Here is a 9,727-nt window from a genome sequence, read left to right on the forward strand (position 1 = left end):
CCTGCTGAGGAGTGACGGACTCCATCCAAGCTGGAGGGGTGCTCTCATCTTATCTACCAACATAGACAGGGCTCTAACTCCTCTAACTCCACAATGAAATAGGGTGCAGGCCAGGCAGCAGGCTGTTAGCCAGCCTGTCAGCTTAGTGGAGTCTGCCACTAGCACAGTCAGTGTAGTCAGCTCAGCTATCACCATTGAGACCGTGTCTGTGCCTCGACCTAGGTTGGGCAAAACTAAACATGGCGGTGTTCGCCTTAGCAATCTCACTAGGACAAAGACCACCTCCATTCCTGTCATTATTGAAAGAGATCATGATACCTCACATCTCAAAATAGGGCTACTTAATGTTAGATCCCTTACTTCAAAGGCAATTATAGTCAATCAACTAATCACTGATCATAATCTTGATGTGATTGGCCTGACTGAAACATGGCTTAAGCCTGATGAATTTACTGTGTTAAATGAGGCCTCACCTCCTGGCTACACTAGTGACCATATCCCCCGTGCATCCCGCAAAGGCGGAGGTGTTGCTAACATTTACGATAGCAAATTTCAATTTACACAAAAAAAATGACGTTTTCGTCTTTTGAGCTTCTAGTCATGAAATCTATGCAGCCTACTCAATCACTTTTTATAGCTACTGTTTACAGGCCTCCTGGGCCATATACAGCGTTCCTCACTGAGTTCCCTGAATTCCTATCGGACCTTGTAGTCATAGCAGATAATATTCTAATCTTTGGTGACTTTAATATCCACATGGAAAAGTCCACAGACCCACTCCAAAAGGCTTTCGGAGCCATCATCGACTCAGTGGGTTTTGTCCAACATGTCTCTGGACCCACTCACTGTCTGGACCTAGTTTTGTCCCATGGAATAAATGTTGTGGATCTTAATGTTTTTCCTCATAATCCTGGACTATCGGACCACCATTTTATTACGTTTGCAATTGCAACAAATAATCTGCTCAGACCCCAACCAAGGAACATCAAAAGTCGTGCTATAAATTCACAGACAACACAAAGATTCCTTGATGTCCTTCCAGATTCCCTCTGTCTACCCAATGACACCAGAGGACAAAAATCAGTTAACCACCTAACTGAGGAACTCAATTTAACCTTGCGCAATACCCTAGATGCAGTTGCACCCCTAAAAACTAAAAACATTTCTCATAAGAAACTAGCTCCCTGGTACACAGAAAATACCCGAGCTCTGAAGCTTTTTTCCATCTACGTAACATTGCAAAAATCAGAAACTTTCTGTCCAAAAATGATGCAGAAAAATTAATCCATGCTTTTGTCACTTCTAGGTTAGACTACTGCAATGCTCTACTTTCCGGCTACCCGGATAAAGCACTAAATAAACTTCAGTTAGTGCTAAATACGGCTGCTAGAATCCTGACTAGAACCAAAAAATTTGATCATATTACTCAAGTGCTAGCCTCCCTACACTGGCTTCCTGTCAAAGCAAGGGCGGATTTCAAGGTTTGACTGCTAACCTACAAAGCATTACATGGGCTTGCTCCTACCTATCTCTCTGATTTGGTCCTGCCGTACATACCTACACGTACGCTACGGTCACAAGACGCAGGCCTCCTAATTGTCCCTAGAATTTCTATGCAAACAGCTGGAGGCAGGGCTTTCTCCTATAGAGCTCCATTTTTTTGGAATGGTCTGCCTACCCATGTCAGAGACGCAAACTCGGTCTCAACCTTTAAGTCTTTACTGAAGACTCATCTCTTCAGTGGGTCATATGATTGAGTGTAGTCTGGCCCAGGAGTGGGAAGGTGAACGGAAAGGCTCTGGAGCAACAAACCACCCTTGCTGTCTCTGCCTGGCCGGTTCCCCTCTTTCCACTGGGATTCTCTGCCTCTACCCTATTACAGGGGCTGAGTCACTGGCTTACTGGGGCTCTCTCATGCCGTCCCTGGAGGGGGTGCGTCACCTGAGTGGGTTGATTCACTGATGTGGTCATCCTGTCTGGGTTGGCACCCCCCTTGGGTTGTGCCATGGCAGAGATCTTTGCGGGCTATACTCAGCTTTGTCTCAGGATGGTAGGTTGGTGGTTGAAGATATCCCTCTAGTGGTGTGGGGGCTGTGCTTTGGCAAAGTGGGTGGGGTTATATCCTTCCTGTTTGGCCCTGTCCGGGGTGTCCTCGGGTGGGGCCACAGTGTCTCCTGACCCCTCCTGTCTCAGCCTTCAGTATTTATGCTGCAGTAGTTTATGTGTCGGGGGGCTGGGGTCAGTTTGTTATATCTGGAGTACTTCTCCTGTCCAATTCGGTGTCCTGTGTGAATCTACGTGTGCGTTCTCTAATTCTCTCCTTCTCTCTCTCGGAGGACCTGAGCCCTAGGACCATGCCCCAGGACTACCTGACATGATGACTCCTTGCTGTCCCCAGTCCACCTGGCCGTGCTGCTGCTCCAGTTTCAACTGTTCTACCTTATTATTATTCGACCATGCTGGTCATTTATGAACATTTGAACATCTTGGCCATGTTCTGTTATAATCTCCACCCGGCACAGCCGGAAGAGGACTGGCCACCCCACATATGCTCTCTCTAATTCTCTTTCTTTCTCTCTCTCGGAGGACCTGAGCCATAGGACCATGCCCTAGGACTACCTGACATGATGACTCCTTGCTGTCCCCAGTCCACCTGGCCGTGCTGCTGCTCCAGTTTCAACTGTTCTGCCTTATTATTATTCGACCATGCTGGTCATTTATGAACATTTGAACATCTTGGCCATGTTCTGTTATAATCTCTACCTGGCACAGCCAGAAGAGGACTGGCCACCCCACATAGCCTGGTTCCTCTCTAGGTTTCTTCCTAGGTTTTGGCCTTTCTAGGGAGTTTTTCCTAACCACCGTGCTTCTACACCTGCATTGCTTGCTGTTAGGGTTTTAGGCTGGGTTTCTGTACAGCACTTTGAGATATCAGCTGATGTATGAAGGGCTACATAAATAAATTTGATTTGATTTATACAGTGTTCAGGTGTCTGTCTGTCTGTCTGTCTGTCTGTCTGTCTGTCTGTCTGTCTGTCTGTCTGTCTGTCTGTCTGTCTGTCTGAATGAGCTGAGTCTGTTTATCAGACCCATAGTCACCCTCTCATATCCCTATCTTCATAACATATGTTATCCACACACACACACACACACACACACACACACACACACACACACACACACACACACACACACAGTGCTGAAAAATCACATGATTTCAGAGAAAAGAGAGCAAAAGCGAAAGTGAAAGTGTTTTCTGACCAGCTGGCAGGAAGCCAAGGCCCTCTGGGGAACAGACACACACACACACACACACACACACACACGGGCACATGTACGCACACACACACCACACACACACACACACACACACACACACACACACACACACACACACACACACTTATGGGAACACACCTGTTGGCATATAAACGTAAAGTGCTCGTTTCATGAGCTGAAATTAAAGACCAGACTTACAAAAAGCTTATTTCTCTCACAATTTCTTGCAGAGGTAGGTACAGTAGGTAGGTTCAGTAGGTAGGTACAGTAGGTAGGTTCAGTAGGTAGGTACAGTAGGTAGGTACAGTAGGTAGGTACAGTAAACAGGTTCAGTAGGTAGGTACAGAAAACAGGTACAGTAGGTAGGTACAGTAGGTAGGTTCAGTAGGTAGGTTCAGTAAACAGGTTCAGTAGGTAGGTTCAGTAGGTAGGTACAGAAAACAGGTACAGTAGGTAGGTTCAGTAGGTAGGTACAGTAAACAGGTTCAGTAGGTAGGTACAGTAGGTAGGTACAGTAGGTAGGTTCCGTAGGTAGGTAGGTTCAGTAGGTAGGTTCAGTAGGTAGGTACAGTAACAGGTTCAGTCGGTAGGTACAGTAGGTAGGTAGGTACAGTAGGTAGGTAGGTACAGTAGGTAGGTTCAGAAAACAGGTTCAGTAGGTAGGTTCAGTAGGTAGGTACAGTAAACAGGTACAGTAGGTAGGTACAGTAGGTAGGTAGGTACAGTAGGTAGGTTCAGTAGGTAGGTACAGTAAACAGGTTCAGTAGGTAGGTACAGTAGGTAGGTAGGTACAGTAGGTAGGTTCAGAAAACAGGTTCAGTAGGTAGGTTCAGTAGGTAGGTACAGTAAACAGGTACAGTAGGTAGGTAGGTACAGTAGGTAGGTTCAGTAGGTAGGTACAGTAGGTAGGTTCAGTAGGTAGGTACAGTAGGTAGGTTCAGTAGGTAGGTACAGTAACAGGTTCAGTCAGTAGGTACAGTAGGTAGGTAGGTACAGTAGGTAGGTTCAGAAAACAGGTTCAGTAGGTAGGTTCAGTAGGTAGGTACAGTAAACAGGTACAGTAGGTAGGTTCAGTAGGTAGGTAGGTTCAGTAGGTAGGTACAGTAGGTAGGTAGGTTCAGTAGGTAGGTACAGTAAACAGGGTCAGTAGGTAGGTTCAGTAGATAGGTACAGTAAACAGGTTCAGTAGGTAGGTTCAGTAAACAGGTTCAGTAGGTAGGTACAGTAGGTAGGTAGGTTCAGTAGGTAGGTACAGTAAACAGGGTCAGTAGGTAGGTACAGTAAACAGGTTCAGTAGGTAGGTTCAGTAAACAGGTTCAGTAGGTAGGTACAGTAGGTAGGTAGGTACAGTAGGTAGGTTCAGAAAACAGGTTCAGTAGGTAGGTTCAGTAGGTAGGTACAGTAAACAGGTTCAGTAGGTAGGTACAGTAGGTAGGTTCAGTAGGTAGGTACAGTAGGTAGGTTCAGTAGGTAGGTACAGTAACAGGTTCAGTAGGTAGGTACAGTAAACAGGTTCAGTAGGTAGGTACAGTAAACAGGTTCAGTAGGTAGGTACAGTAAACAGGTTCAGTAGGTAGGTACAGTAAACAGGTTCAGTAGGTAGGTTCAGTAAACAGGTTCAGTAGGTAGGTACAGTAGGTAGGTAGGTACAGTAGGTAGGTTCAGAAAACAGGTTCAGTAGGTAGGTTCAGTAGGTAGGTACAGTAAACAGGTTCAGTAGGTAGGTACAGTAGGTAGGTTCAGTAGGTAGGTACAGTAGGTAGGTTCAGTAGGTAGGTACAGTAACAGGTTCAGTCAGTAGGTACAGTAAACAGGTTCAGTAGGTAGGTACAGTAAACAGGTTCAGTAGGTAGGTACAGTAAACAGGTTCAGTAGGTAGGTACAGTAAACAGGTTCAGTAGGTAGGTTCAGAAAACAGGTTCAGTAGGTAGGTTCAGTAGGTAGGTACAGTAAACAGGTTCAGTAGGTAGGTACAGTAGGTAGGTACAGTAGGTAGGTACAGTAGGTAGGTAGGTACAGTAGGTAGGTACAGTAAACAGGTTCAGTAGGTAGGTACAGTAAACAGGTTCAGTAGGTAGGTACAGTAAACAGGTTCAGTAGGTAGGTACAGTAAACAGGTTCAGTAGGTAGGTTCAGTAAACAGGTTCAGTAGGTAGGTACAGTAGGTAGGTAGGTACAGTAGGTAGGTTCAGAAAACAGGTTCAGTAGGTAGGTTCAGTAGGTAGGTACAGTAAACAGGTTCAGTAGGTAGGTACAGTAAACAGGTACAGTAGGTAGGTTCAGTAGGTAGGTACAGTAAACAGGCTCGGTAGGTAGGTTCAGTAGGTAGGTACAGTAAACAGGTTCAGTAGGTAGGTTCAGTAAACAGGTACAGTAGGTAGGTTCAGTAGGTAGGTACAGTAAACAGGCTCGGTAGGTAGGTTCAGTAGGTAGGTACAGTAAACAGGTTCAGTAGGTAGGTACAGTAAACAGGTTCAGTAGGTAGGTACAGTAGGTACAGTTAACAGGTTCAGTAGGTAGGTACAGTAGGTCAGTAGGTAGGTACAGTAGGTAGGTAAACAGGTACAGTAGGTAGGTTCAGTAGGTACAGTAGGTAGGTAGGTACAGTAGGTAGGTACAGTAAACAGGTTCAGTAGGTAGGTTCAGTAGGTACAGTTAACAGATATAATAGGTAGGTACAGTAGGTAGGTAGGTACAGTAGGTAGCTAGGTACAGTAGGTATGTACAGTAAACAGGTTCAGTAGGTAGGTTCAGTAGGTAGGTACAGTAGGTACAGTTAACAGATATAATAGGTAGGTACAGTAGGTAGGTACAGTAAACAGGTTCAGTAGGTAGGTACAGTAGGTACAGTTAACAGATATAATAGGTAGGTACAGTAGGTAGGTAGGTACAGTAGGTAGGTAGGTACAGTAAACAGGTTCAGTAGGTAGGTTCAGTAGGTAGGTACAGTAGGTAGGTTCAGTAGGTAGGTACAGTAAACAGGTTCAGTAGGTAGGTTCAGTAGGTAGGTACAGTAAACAGGTTCAGTAGGTAGGTTCAGTAAACAGGTTCAGTAGGTAGGTACAGTAAACAGGTTCAGTAGGTAGGTACAGTAAACAGGTACAGTAGGTAGGTACAGTAAACAGGTACAGTAGGTAGGTACAGTAAACAGGTTCAGTAGGTAGGTACAGTAAACAGGTACAGTAGGTAGGTTCAGTAGGTAGGTACAGTAAACAGGCTCAGTAGGTAGGTTCAGTAAGTAGGTACAGTAAACAGGTTCAGTAGGTAGGTACAGTAAACAGGTTCAGTAGGTAGGTTCAGTAAACAGGTTCAGTAGGTAGGTTCAGTAGGTAGGTACAGTAGGTAGGTTCAGTAGGTAGGTACAGTAAACAGGTTCAGTAAATAGGTTCAGTAGATAGGTTCAGTAAACAGGGTCAGTAGGTAGGTTCAGTAGATAGGTTCAGTAAACAGGTTCAGTAGGTAGGTTCAGTAGGTAGGTACAGTAGGTAGGTAGGTTCAGTAGGTAGGTTCAGTAGCTAGGTACAGTAGGTAGGTTCAGTAGGTAGGTTCAGTAGGTAGGTACAGTAGACAGGTTCAGTAGGTAGGTACAGTAAACAGGTACAGTAGGTAGGTACAGTAAACAGGTTCAGTAGGTAGGTTCAGTAGGTACAGTTAACAGATATAATAGGTAGGTACAGTAGGTAGGTAGGTACAGTAGGTAGGTAGGTACAGTAGGTAGGTACAGTAAACAGGTTCAGTAGGTAGGTTCAGTAGGTAGGTACAGTAGGTACAGTTAACAGATATAATAGGTAGGTACAGTAGGTAGGTACAGTAAACAGGTTCAGTAGGTAGGTACAGTAGGTACAGTTAACAGATATAATAGGTAGGTACAGTAGGTAGGTAGGTACAGTAGGTAGGTAGGTACATTAAACAGGTTCAGTAGGTAGGTTCAGTAGGTAGGTACAGTAGGTAGGTTCAGTAGGTAGGTACAGTAAACAGGTTCAGTAGGTAGGTTCAGTAGGTAGGTACAGTAAACAGGCTCGGTAGGTAGGTACAGTAAACAGGTTCAGTAGGTAGGTACAGTAAACAGGTTCAGTAGGTAGGTACAGTAAACAGGTACAGTAGGTAGGTACAGTAAACAGGTTACAGTAGGTAGGTACAGTAAACAGGTTCAGTAGGTAGGTACAGTAAACAGGCTCGGTAGGTAGGTTCAGTAGGTAGGTACAGTAAACAGGCTCAGTAGGTAGGTTCAGTAAGTAGGTACAGTAAACAGGTTCAGTAGGTAGGTACAGTAAACAGGTTCAGTAGGTAGGTTTAGTAAACAGGTTCAGTAGGTAGGTTCAGTAGGTAGGTACAGTAGGTAGGTTCAGTAGGTAGGTACAGTAAACAGGTTCAGTAAACAGGTTCAGTAGATAGGTTCAGTAAACAGGGTCAGTAGGTAGGTTCAGTAGATAGGTTCAGTAAACAGGTTCAGTAGGTAGGTTCAGTAGGTAGGTACAGTAGGTAGGTAGGTTCAGTAGGTAGGTTCAGTAGCTAGGTACAGTAGGTAGGTTCAGTAGGTAGGTTCAGTAGGTAGGTACAGTAGACAGGTTCAGTAGGTAGGTACAGTAAACAGGTACAGTAGGTAGGTACAGTAAACAAGTTCAGTAGGTAGGTTCAGTAGGTAGGTACAGTAGGTAGGTAGGTTCAGTAGGTAGGTACAGTAAACAGGTTCAGTAGGTAGGTTCAGTAGGTAGGTAGGTCAGTAGGTAGGTACAGTAAACAGGTACAGTCAGTAGGTAGGTACAGTAGGTAGGTACAGTAGGTAGGTAGGTACAGTAGGTAGGTACAGTAGGTAGGTACAGTAGGTAGGTACAGTAGGTAGGTAGGTTCAGTAGGTAGGTACAGTAAACAGGTTCAGTAGGTAGGCACAGTAAACAGGTACAGTAGGTAGGTAGGTACAGTAGGTAGGTAGGTACAGTAGATAGGTTCAGTAGGTAGGTACAGTAAACAGGTTCAGTAGGTAGGTACAGTAAACAGGTACAGTAGGTAGGTACAGTAGGTAGGTTCAGTAGGTAGGTTCAGTAGGTAGGCACAGTAAACAGGTTCAGTAGGTAGGTACAGTAACAGTAAACAGGTTCAGTAGGTAGGTACAGTAGGTTCAGTTCAGTAGGTAGGTAGGTAGGTTCAGTAGGTAGGCACAGTAAACAGGTTCAGTAGTTAGGTACAGTAAACAGGTTCAGTAGGTAGGTACAGTAGGTAGGTACAGTAGGTAGGTTCAGTGGGTAGGTACAGTAAACAGGTTCAGTAGGTAGGTTCAGTAGGTAGGTAGGTTCAGTAGGTAGGTAGGTACAGTAAACAGGTTCCAGTAGGTACAGTAGGTGTCAGTAGGTAGGTTCAGTAAACAGGTACAGTAGGTAGGTTCAGTAGGTAGGTAGGTTCAGTAGGTAGGTACAGTAGGTAGGTTCAGTAGGTAGGTACAGTAAACAGGTTCAGTAGGTAGGTTCAGTAGGTAGGTACAGTAGGTAGGTTCAGTAGGTAGGTAGGTTCAGTAGGTAGGTACAGTAGGTAGGTACAGTAGGTAGGTTCAGTAGGTACAGTAGGTTCAGTAGGTAGGTTCAGTAGGTAGGTACAGTAGGTAGGTTCAGTAGGTAGGTACAGTAAACAGGTTCAGTAGGTAGGTTCAGTAGGTAGGTACAGTAGGTAGGTTCAGTAGGTAGGTACAGTAAACAGGTACAGTAGGTAGGTACAGTAAACAAGTTCAGTAGGTAGGTTCAGTAGGTAGGTACAGTAGGTAGGTAGGTTCAGTAGGTAGGTACAGTAAACAGGCTCAGTAGGTAGGTTCAGTAGGTAGGTACAGTAGGTAGGTACAGTAGGTAGGTACAGTAAACAGGTTCAGTAGGTAGGTACAGTAGGTAGGTACAGTAGGTAGGTAGGTTCAGTAGGTAGGTACAGTAAACAGGCTCAGTAGGTAGGTACAGTAGGTAGGTAGGTTCAGTAGGTAGGTACAGTAAACAGGTTCAGTAGGTAGGCACAGTAAACAGTAGGTACAGTAGGTAGGTTCAGTAGGTAGGTAGGTACAGTAGGTAGGTTCAGTAGGTAGGTACAGTAAAGGTAGGTTCAGTAGGTAGGTACAGTAAACAGGTACAGTAGGTAGGTACAGTAGGTAGGTTCAGTAGGTAGGTTCAGTAGGTAGGCACAGTAAACAGGTTCAGTAGGTAGGTACAGTAAATAGGCTCAGTAGGTAGGTACAGTAGGTAGGTTCAGTAGGTAGGTTCAGTAGGTAGGCACAGTAAACAGGTTCAGTAGTAGGTAGGTTCAGTAGGTAGGTACAGTAGGTAGGTACAGTAGGTAGGTTCAGTGGGTAGGTACAGTAAACAGGTTCAGTAGGTAGGTTCAGTAGGTAGGTAGGTTCAGTAGGTAGGTAGGTACAGTAAACAGGTTCAGTAGGTACAGTAGGCATGTACAGTAGGTAGGTTCCGTAAACAGG

Source organism: Oncorhynchus masou, unplaced genomic scaffold, assembly GCF_036934945.1.
Source record: "Oncorhynchus masou masou isolate Uvic2021 unplaced genomic scaffold, UVic_Omas_1.1 unplaced_scaffold_1333, whole genome shotgun sequence".
Taxonomy (NCBI): domain Eukaryota; kingdom Metazoa; phylum Chordata; class Actinopteri; order Salmoniformes; family Salmonidae; genus Oncorhynchus; species Oncorhynchus masou.